Source organism: Phasianus colchicus, chromosome 18 (assembly GCF_987193195.1).
Source record: "Phasianus colchicus chromosome 18, bPhaCol1.hap1.1, whole genome shotgun sequence".
NCBI lineage: Eukaryota > Metazoa > Chordata > Aves > Galliformes > Phasianidae > Phasianus > Phasianus colchicus.
The window spans coordinates 13006793-13018203 of NC_143453.1; positions in this window are offsets into that span (position 1 = coordinate 13006793).

Consider the following 11411-nt stretch of genomic DNA (forward strand, 5'->3'; position numbering starts at 1 on the left):
CCATTATGCCATTAGAGATAGTAGGAGAAACTGCAGTATTTGAGTATCAGCAGAAATAACTCCATTGCCTTCCAGAAGAAACAGAGAAGGAAGAAAAAAAAAAAAAAAAAAGGAACAATCAGCCAATATGTCAAACTTTCATAGGAAAATGATGATTCAAAGAGGGGTTATAGTGGTACCAAGGGTAATAAGGCACTACAGATAAAATAAGAGAGAAAATTGAGTTCACTTTAAAATCTGAGTATATTATAGAGCTAATCAAAAGGAAGGCAGAAAACAAATCAATGATTGGAGGCGCAAGGAAGGAAAAAAGTAGTCAGCAAATGACTCAGTTCTTCTGGGTCATCCCAGTTCCAGCAGTCCACTGACCTGCCTGGAAGAGCTAAATGAGTACTCAGAAACGTTTTGGAAACATGCACTGTACTTTCTTGAATGATAAGGTGAAACAGTGTCAAGGAAGTAAGATGTGTTTCCAGGTCTGACATTCACAGCCAGGGGAGAAGCAGAGCAGAGGAGATAATCTTGACAATAGCTGGTTAGAGAAGTAGTTCTGCCTGCTGCAGAGAAGCATGCACATCACATCCAATAATATCATTCTGCTGACCAAACTTTCACTCAAGCATTTTACCTGTACTCCTCTTAGATTTACACCTTACCTTCTGTTCCTGTATGGGAGGGGACAACTTGTGATGCCTGCATACCCCCTGAAGCACTCACTCCCTGCTAGGCAGACTTGGGAATGAGGCAGACACCAGAGCCAGCAGTGTGAAAGGTCTGAGGAACATCCACCAGGATTCACATCTGGAGCCTGGAAATGAAGGTGAGACACGCTCCAGGCACACCAGCACTCTGGGAATGGAGCTCAGCACGAGGAGAACCTGACTCATCTCGTGGCCTGCCTGGGTCCCAAGCTCCCCCAAACTTGTTCTTACCTGTGAGCGCTGAAAGCTCAGAACTTTCTGCACTGTTCTTTCCAAGTTTCACAGAAGCAAAGAAACCATTTTGCAACTTCTGAAGTATGTGGTGCTCTTTCTGCACTGGAAATCAGTGCTGAGAGACTCCGGGTTTAAGTTTCTCAGACAAAACTGTCTGAAATCTTGTGAAAGTGGAATCAATTCATCCTAGATCAAATTTAAGAGTAACTCACTGGTCTTTGCCAGTTGCCAGGCCTCAGCAGGCAGTGCACTTGTTAGCCTGTACGTCTTGTCATAACACATTCTCAGTGATACGTGATGATGGCGGTTCTGTTATCTATTATAAAGGTGCTGAAGACCACCTTGTTTGAAGACCTTTTTTCTTCTTTTTCTTCAGTTTTACTCCTCATTAGTTTTTGAAGCCTGGAAGTTGTAAGTTATAGCACAAAGTTCACGTTAAAGGGTACCACTAATATTATCATGCTGCTTTAGTGCTGAAGTAATCAAATATGTGAAAGCTGTACTCTCAATTTGTGGCACCACATCTATTCTAAACATTGGAGGAGTACACATATCCCAGGGAGAAAAATGTTTGCAGCTGACCGATCCTTATCTGAGAAGTGTGACTTGCTCCAAAGCAGTGTGATGTGGCTCCCTGCCTGCCTGCCTGCCTGCCCAACACCGCCGGGCTCGGAGTCAACACTTGCATTCCCTACCAGTGGGCACGAAGGGATGTAAACCCATTAACTTCTATCGAGTTCCTTCATATTCACGTGTTTTAAAGAGAAGCTGGAATAAGACTCCAAGCTTCATTTAGCAGCATAATTCTTTTTTCCTAACCACAACTTTTGTCGTTGTTAATTTTATTGAGAGGTAGAACTAGTTTAATTCTCTAAACAAATTCAGTTAGATGTGACCACTGCTTTTTGGACGAAGTGATCCAGCTTTAGGCATCTCCCTTCGATTGAACTAAACCCAGTACTTTCTACTGCAAACTTTGCACACAACCACAGGAACTAACCTTGAGTTTTCCTCTTGCATCTGCCATCTGCCAGCAAAACTCCTTAGGCATATCCTGTCAGCCCTTACTCATGGAGTTCATGATTGATAAAAGAATATTCTGAGCATTTATCATTGAAGCAAATTGCCTTATGCTAGATTTTCCCAGTCATCTGCACATGTTGCTTCTGTGCTTTAATGCACCTCAAAAGTCCACTGCAGACCTTTCTAGAAACTGTTTGAAGAGGTTTCAATATGTTGTATGAGAATCTGAGATTATTTGGAACTACAAATCTACAGATCAGACTAAGTTTGGCAAAGGAATTTGCATCTCTTGATATGATCATGTTCTGACTTGTGTGACTGAGGAACATGGAAACAGACACCAGTGGAACTCAGGTTTCTCCAGCAAAGCCACAGACCCAGGCTGCACAGTGGGTACTGAGTGTCTGTTAGAGAGCACAGTGAAACTCATTCAGTAAGGATTCCAAGTGGCCACTTTCATGTACTTTTCCACATTTTTTTTCAAGTAAGTAATAGAGAGTTTACAGGTTTTGCTTGGTACAAGTAACATTTCCCCCCCTGAAAATGAATTTCAGATAAAAATACTTTCTGAAGCATTCAGCAATCAACGTTATTCAGACTTCTCACAGTCAGGGATGCTCAAGTATCCAGAAGAGGACTGGTCCTGCAGCCGTCACAGAAGAAGTGAAGTCTATCATGGCAACAGAAGTGATTCTCAGAGAATTATCTGTTCTTGTAAAAAACTAAGCTTTGGAAAGACCCTTGGAAAGCTTCTCTGGCCAGATAAAGCTATTCTTTCCTCCCAGAAAGTAGCTGTTCTAAGACGACATCTCTTCGTAAGGACAACCTTGCAACAGCACATGGCAGCTTCCCAGTATTAACATTCTTTCACTGAAGATAAAAATAATGACCTTCATCAAGTGGTTGGGCTTTCCTGATCCCTTAAGTGAACACTTGCAAATCCCCCCCAGGGATTTTTAAAGGTTTTCAAAGAGACCTCTTTAAAAGAGAAAAGCAGAATGGAAGAAGCCCTCTCTGGCAGAGGATCCCAGAAAGATTTTGTACTTCTGTTCCTCAAGAGTCACATTCAGCCTTGCTCTTGCCTAGAAAGTGCTGGAGACCTTGGTTCATACCTCCGAGCACAGGGAGGTTCCAGCATTGTTTTAAAGGGTGGAAGCTGACAGCAGGCACCACCCACAGATAGGACTGTTTATGCTGATGCAGGATAAATGAATGGAGATCTCCATTAACTGTAACCACCAGAGTAAACCTGGAAGTGTTTTCTTGCACAGAGTGATAGCACTGCCAGCAAGGAGTGCAATGGGAGCCATGTTGTAGCTGCAATTGGTTCTTTGCAAGGAAGGTTCCTGCTATTAATATTGTTGCTATCGGAGCAGATAATAGAGTAGAAAGCAGCAGCTTGCAGAAAGGCTTAGTCTGGAATAAACTCTTTTGATTACAGTGTGGGGTAAAGTCTGCAGAGTGTTCTCATATCTCTGCAAGCTAAACATTCATTGGACACTAGGAAAGTTCTGCTATTTGTATTGCAGTAACACCTAATACTTTGGCCGGGAGCAGGGCTGACTGTCCAGCAGTAAGCGTCAGTCCTGTGCCTGCTCCAAGAACAGGGACAAGATAAAGACTGGGAAACAGGAAAATTCTGCTGCTCATCATAGTGAGCTGCTGGACAGGGAAGGCAGGTGAACTGCTCACCCATACATACAAAGAAAGGTCCCAGCTAAAGATGCTCACACCTGAAGCAAACAGCTATCCCGGTCACCCTGACTGTCCCATGGGTCCCCCTGCCTTGGAGCAAATGTGCAGAGATGAGCAGACAGCAAAGAAAGCTGGGAACTCCCAGCAGAGGCATATCTCTTCTCTCTGTGCACCGAAGTCTTCCCACTTTTAGTTCCCTCCTGCAGGGCAGCCCTGTGTGGCATGCAAGCCAGGGGTGGAGAACGCTCCCCTGCTTGAGCCCTTTGGAAATGGCTAATTTACTGCAATGCAGGAAGAAAACGAAAGGATACTGGCACACTGCTCCATGTGAGCCTCAAAGCTATCTCAGGTTCAGGAGGGAAGGAAAGCACAGAGAGCTCTGAGACCCCCCAGTCTGGCTTTCTGCAGGATCTCTACATATAAAATTGAAATGGGCCTCTTTTTGCCCCTGGCTGTTCCTACAGTTTAAGCGCTAACCTTTAAAGGTAGCATTCAGGAACCATGGTACTTAGTGCTAAAGCTAACTCATAGTGTATTTTTGCAAAGGGGGTGGAGTTTTACAGTGCTTTTTACCTCCCAGACTTGCATTTCATTTCAGCACAGGTCATGTGCAGTGCAGGCTCTGTGCATAACCTGCCCATGGTCCCTCATTTCACCAATTTCCTCAGCCTTGACCTGAGAGGATCAACAGATTTAGGAGCAAAGAGGATTTAAAGCTTCTTTCTCAGCAGTGCTGAGTGCCCGCTGCTCCCAGCACTTGTGATAGGGAGGGTGCCAGCACTTCTGCAGGAGGCGATTCATCTCTATCAGCATTGTTCTTTGCCCTGGTGTTTAAAGATGCCTTGACACACTGGACAAGAAATGAAGAAGATTTATCTATCAAAACCCATCAAAATACTCTTAGATTCTCATAATGCCAAGTTCTCTGCCGCAGCCCCTTCCTATCCCTAGAGCAGGCTCTGCACAGTTTGTCTTCCCCTTGCATTTTTTCTCACTGTGCCCTCAGTAAGCCTCCCTGAACATCAGCAGTCCCATTTCTCTGCTCACACAGCTGCTCAACCAACCACCTGCTTCTCATTCCTGATCTCTATCCTCTCTCATCCCACCTCCACTTTTATTTTGCATTCCTTTTGTTTGCAGTCATGCTGTAAATCTTTGAACAGGCTTTTGCTTACCACGATCAGCCTCATGTCTCACCCTTGTTGTTGTTTTCTAACTTTCTAAGCTCTACCATTCTTCCATGCTAAATGTCTCTCCCGTTCTCCCCACACGGCTTCAACTGTCTCCATTCCAAGTCATCTTTCTGGTCAGAGCTACCAGTGCCCCTCCTTACAGCTGAATCAAAAGGGGATCTTTTCCTTTCACATCTTCCTTGGGTGTGGGTCAGTGTTTCTTCCTTCCAGACCTCCTGTGCTACCAAATCTCCCTTTCCCTATCTGATGCTCAAGCTTCATTCATTTATTTTCTATTCTGCCAGTACCTTGCTCCTCCATTAAGTTCTGTCCATCTGCTATGCTCTACAATACAATTTTCTCTGTGTATTTTAACTACCAACACCTGCCTCTGCAGGTGAGTCCCAGATCATCTAGCAGAGAAAAAAGAGCTTTTTCTTATTCCAGGCCAATTCACCCTTTAGAGTTAGAACAAGAAGCAATCATCTCTTTTCATGCTTTGATTGCCATTAAAATAGTTAGGTTTGGGGTTTGCAAGAAGTTACAGCATTCCTCATATAACATGAATATAGCAAAATTTCAGTAGCAACCTCCCAGGGACTAAGTAGCCATCAGAAGACAGGCAGTAGCCTCTTGGCCTGCCTTGCATTTGAGAGCAGGGTGGAAAGATGAAGATCTCTATGCACAGACACAAAAGCAAGCTCCCAGCATGGCCTAGCAGGCAATAACTTTTCAACTTTCACATGACTCTGTACTGCAGAGCAAGTGCCTGCACAGGCACACTGGGCAACTAATCCCATCCGCCAGACACCAATTTCTGCAAGGCCTCCAACAGCAAACACATCTCAGGTTTCTGGCTAATTCTTCTGTGAAACCAGAAAACAACAGGCACACCTCCACCTAACCAGGGCTCACAAGGCAAATCTACTGCCACCAACATTTCAGCAAACCCTCCTACTCCTGCCATACCAACATAATTCTACTGCTTTATTTGTCACCTCTATGGTCAGAAAGAATACAAAGCAGTGCATCGCATTTATTAGAAGCCAAGTCAATAATTCGTTTCTTGGTTCAATGGCACATGGGTGCTGCTTGCAGTTGGGTCCCAGGAAAACACCAGACATTAACAGAGGAGGAGAACAGAAGTTGCAGGTCCACCCCTTCCTGCAAGAGGTAAGGCACAAGCAGATTGATTTCAAAAATAACGAAGATGCACAAAATAAAAGAGTATCCCCAGGTGAGTTCTAGATTAACCTCTGGTGCTCACCAGATGCATAGAACAGTCTTTGAGCAGCTGTGCTCTCAGGAAAGAGCAGAGGTCAGATGAACTCAGCACTGCTGAATGTCCTGGGACAACATCAAGTCCCCAGCCTTGCCTTCCCACAAAGATGCAGCACGAGGGACAAATGAAACGAAGTCCCCAAATCAAGGCCACCTTAAAAATACGCTTACTGCCTGTGGATCTGCACTAGATAGCTACTAACAAGCTTAAGTAGGTTTCCAAATCAAATGTGGTTATTCCACTGATAGAATTTCCTCTTGTTTTTCTTTTTCTTTTTTTTTTTTTTTAATTCCTTTAAGCAGCTTTTTACAAAATAATCTTCATCTTTCCTAAATTGTTGTTTTCCACTTTTTTGTTAGTTCAATCTAGGCTTAGGCTCGATTGCTGTAGGACAGAGGTATGTTAGGAAATTTGATGTAAAGGACAAGAAAATAAAATTCAGAGGTATTTGGTCTGAAAAGAAGCTTTGTCCAAGGCATAATTCTTGTGTGTTTAAGGGCAGAGTAATAGGTTTGGCAGGATAAGTCATATATCTTAGGATTTTCTTCCCTGCCCCCTTTGATTGATTAATTCCAGTCTCTTCAGATCTTTGCCTGTTCCCACAAACCTGGAATCTCAGGATTGTTTGATTAAGTCATGGTTACCATGACAATAAAAGTGCCTCTGGCCAGTTTGACCTTTGACTGGATTCAATTCACAGAGAGAAATGGACAGAGACTATAGAAAAAGCCCAAGCTTCATGTCCACTGCTGCATAAAGCAGGGAGTGGGCTGCTCTCCTTTTTAAGATATAAAGCATAAAGGCTGCAGAAAGCATTTCTGAGGATTGGGTAACCAATCCCTTGGTTAATGTGACTTCAGATATAAAGTGCACAATCGTAAGGTGGGAGACTATTTGAAAACGTGGCATTTATCTCAAAACAAGAGCTGAGATCAGGTTTCACGTGTCTGACAATTTAAAATCACGTCATGCACACATCCACCAGATATTTCATAGGTATTTACAAACACCCAGCTCTGTAAATACGTAGGCATGTACAAACGCAGATTTCAGGCTGCAGGACTCGCTTCTCCTGCTGCCCCACCCCCCTTCTGCAGGCATTGTGCCGCTGTTGCTCATATAGATAATTATTCCTTTTCAAATACTTTCATTGTAAATCCATTTCAGCAAAAATAAAGGGGGGGGGGAAGGGAAGAGAGATTTCAAAATTAAACCTGTTATGTGATTTGTAAATGGGCCTGACAGAATGACAGCCGAGTGGCCGTTGCAAGGCAATTCATGCATGCAAGATTGCCAGATCCCTGGTGGGAGCGAGCACAGCGCGTGTGGGGCTGCTCCTGCACCGTGCTCCCAGCTCTGCGCCTGCAGCCCCTCTGTCTTACTGCTGCTTCTTCGTAAAGGAGAGAACTCCTTTCTTGAGCCCAGCACAAAGCAGCAATCAAAGACAGCTAAGGAGGGAGCCTGCTTCTGAAGTCACGGGCTCTCCAAAATTCCAAGGATCCCTATGGCGGCAGACACAGTCCGCAGTTAGAGCCCTTGGGGGCCGTGGGCTCTGTCAGCACGGACATCTCACACACCGTGGATGTAGCGAAGAAGGGACATTCCCTGCTCCATGCGACCAGCATGAACGTTAGCCTATGTGATGGCATGGAGTCAAATAAGGAGAAGAAAAATAAACTCAGGGTCTACAAAAACAGAGTGAAAAGGGTGCCTGGGCTGAGGCACCTTACTTGGGTAATAGATGACACTAGACTGAAAGACAAACTGGAGTGGGCAAGCTGGAGCTTAGAAATTAATTTCCCCAGTTTAAGTCCCATTTGGGGCTTTGATTTGTTGCTTATCTACCGGCAGGAAATACTCTTCCTTCTTACCTGGCTGCTTTGAAGCCCGAAGCCATAGGAAGTATCCACTAACCCACATACATCAGTACAGTTTAAGGGATGAGCTACTGGAGAGGAGCTCCATGGAGAAGGGCCCAGGGGGCCTGGTGGACAGCAGGCTGGTCACAAGCCAGCAGTGTGCCCTTGAAGCCTAGAAGGCCAATGGGATCCTAGGGTGCACTAAAAAGAGCATGGCCAGCAGGTCGATGGAGGCGTTCCTCCTCCTCTACTCTGCCCTGCTGAGGCTGCATTTAGAATACTGGTCCAGTTCTGGGCTCCGTAGTTCAAAAAAGACGAGGATCTCCTAGGAGTCCGGCGGAGGACCACAAAGATGGTTGAGGGCCTGGAGCATCTCCCATGTGAGGGAAGGCTGAGTAACCTGGGACTGCTCAGCCTGGGGAAAAGAAGATTGAGGGGGAATCTGATTCGTGTTTATAAATATCTGAAGGGAGGTTGGAGGTAAATGGATGAGACCAGGCTCTTCTTGGTGATGCATAGCGACAGAACAAGGAGCAGTGGCCTAAAACTTGAACACAGGAAGTTCCGTACCAACACACAGAAGTACTTCTTTATGGTAAGGGTGATGGGGCATGAACAGGTTGCCCAGAGAGGCTGTGGAACCTCCCTCTATGGAGATATTAAAGGTCTGGCCGGATGTGTGTGACCTATTCTGGGGAATATGCTTTAGCAGGGGGGTTGGACTCCATGATCTCTTGAGGTCCTTTCCAACGCCTGTGATTCTGTGAAATAATTGGAGGGGATTATATGAGCCCTCCCACACAGGCTTTTCAGACAGGCAATCCTCCTGCCTTCCATGCCAGCCGCCAGGACCACGTTCTATCAAGTGGCACAGTTTCAACAGGTTCAGTAGAAAGCAACAAGTGTTAGAGGACTTTGGTTTGCAGAGTAAGTATTGGAAAAGATAAATGCTTGTGAGAGGGAATGGAGGACTTTATTCAGCTATTATTAATTCTTTATGTTAAGATGAATGACAGCAGGGAGAACGTCAAGAAGAGCGTACAGGAAAATGATCACCCAGAAGAGAGTCTATCCCCAGTGGAAAAGCATTCTTGCTTCCGAGAAACATCGAAGATAAAATCTTCAAAAGCACCTACCCGACTTTCAAGGAAAATACATCCCTAGAGATCCTCTGACTTTGGCAAAAACATACCTGAATCCTTCTACTTCCATAGTTTATAAGTGAAACTGAATTGAATAGTGATTTTGCCTCTGAAGAAAAAGCAGGCGTCCATTGCAGCTAGATGGGAAAATATTATTAATGTTGAATTTGCCTGTTCCATCTCGGCCTTTCTCTCCCCCCATTCGTTTGATGCTGAGTGCTTCCAGTTGTTCCAGTCTGTAAACTCTCAGCAGTATTTTGTATTTTCCTTCAGTCTCTTGCTCCCTCTCTGTAAGATTTCAGCAGCATACTAGTGTTAGAATGTGAGTGTTTATTAAATCCAGATATCTATTTATCTATTGGTCTATCTTTATGCAATTCATATACATGCGTGTCTGCTGAAGCACAGTCCTGGGTATAATGTTCCATTAGAGTGAAATGTTTACATAAAGGAAACTGAGGAGTTTAGCTATTATAAACCTGGACACTGTCAGTTTACTTACAAGAATGTCATATACAGTCCATGGCCAGCCTTAAATTAAGACCCTATCACATCTCCCCTTTCATATCTGTCCCTTCTTGTCTTCACTTGTGGCCTATTACAGACATGCCATGGATTGGTTCAGATGCAACAAGAATCTTAATATTATTAATATTAGTGAGTAGTATCAGTGAGTAGTACGATTGCTGGCAAAGCAGTGTCCATGCAGGGAGACTATCTGGCCTTTTTTTTCTTTTTGTCCAAGAAAGTCAAGATAATATCACCTAAACAGGTAAATCTGCCTCTTCCTCGGAAATAAATCTTACATTGAATCAAAACCTGCACGAGGAGCCCCCGGTGCCCCCTCCCCAGAAGGTACTCAGTGAATTGGGAAGGGCTGGGGAGCAAGCACGGCTTGCAGGTTGCAGCAGGGCTGCCCTTCTCCAGGAGAGCAGCTGCTAATACCTGCCATTCGGTCCAGAATAGGTTTTCTGCTCTGGGAAAATGCCCAATTTTTAGATCCAGCAAATTACAGGATGTTAGCTGATCACTGAAAAAAGTGGCTGCTGTGCTCAAAACCCCACCAGAAAGCTGTACTCATCTCCAGAGTCACCCTTTGCATAAACGCAAACAAGTGGTGTGATTCTAAACACAAGTGCCGGCCGTGGCGAGATGCCATCAGCAGAGCACAGCACAACCCGGCCTCCTCCCTCCCGCCGCGCCGCTGGAGCTGCTGGCCGCGCAGCGCCGCTGCCGGCCTGCTGCCTCCTGAGCCCCGCAAGGCAGCAGGGCTCAGTGACCCCCCTGCACTCGTGTCTGACAGACCGGCTTGGAAAACAGTCAGACCTCCCACTTCTGTGACCTCTTTGAAAGTCTGCACCTTCTGCTCTCTGTTCTCTACACTCAAGCGGAAGAATCACACAAAACCCCTCCCCACCATTCCCACCTCAGCTCTTGCCATCAGCATGAAAAACTCAGACCAGCCAAAGGAGAGCCAAAGAACAGCCGCGGGTTTTGCTTGCTTGGGAAACAGCCTCCATTACCAGCCCTCAGCGCTGCCAGAGGGCTGGCCGCAGCGCTGCCATCTCACTTCTTTTCCTCTGTCTCCTCTGCTTTCCTTGCTCCTCATGGGGAAGGGTTTTGTTTCCTGAGACGAGGCACTCAAAGGAAGAGCCCTCCCATCACCACATCCCAGAAGCTGTCCCTCCATTCCCTCTCACGAAATGGGGGAAAAAATACCAGAAGCAGTCTTGATTCACCTCTTCTCCTTTGCTTTATTACTGCTCTCCCCCTCACCAAGTTTATGGACTGCATCCTGCTACCTGGCCTGAGCTGACTCACATGAGGACAGACTTTCCAGGGCACATCCAGCTCATATGCAATCAGAAGCTGGGATCAAACACATGTTGGTTGCAGCAGTGCAGGAATTTGTTTGTTCTTAAGTGCACTGGATACTCAAATCCGCACAAGAGCAAAAGAGACTATTGCTTCACATTAAGATACACAAAACTGTGCCGACTAGACACAGGGCCACACTCATAACGCTTTCATGATGAAGAACTGAGATGTGATGTACCACCAAACACACTAATTGATAATGGAGCCAAAAGATTTACTCAGTCATAGAATCTTAATATCGTAGAATCACTGAAGTTGGAAAAGAACTTCAGGATCATCCAGTCCGACCGTTCGCCTACCGCCAGTATTGCCCCACTAACCCATGTCCTTTGGTACCACATTAAATGTTTCTTGAACACTTACAGGGCCGGACACCACAACACCTCCCTGGGCAGCCCTGGCACCTGACCACTCTTTCAGTGAAG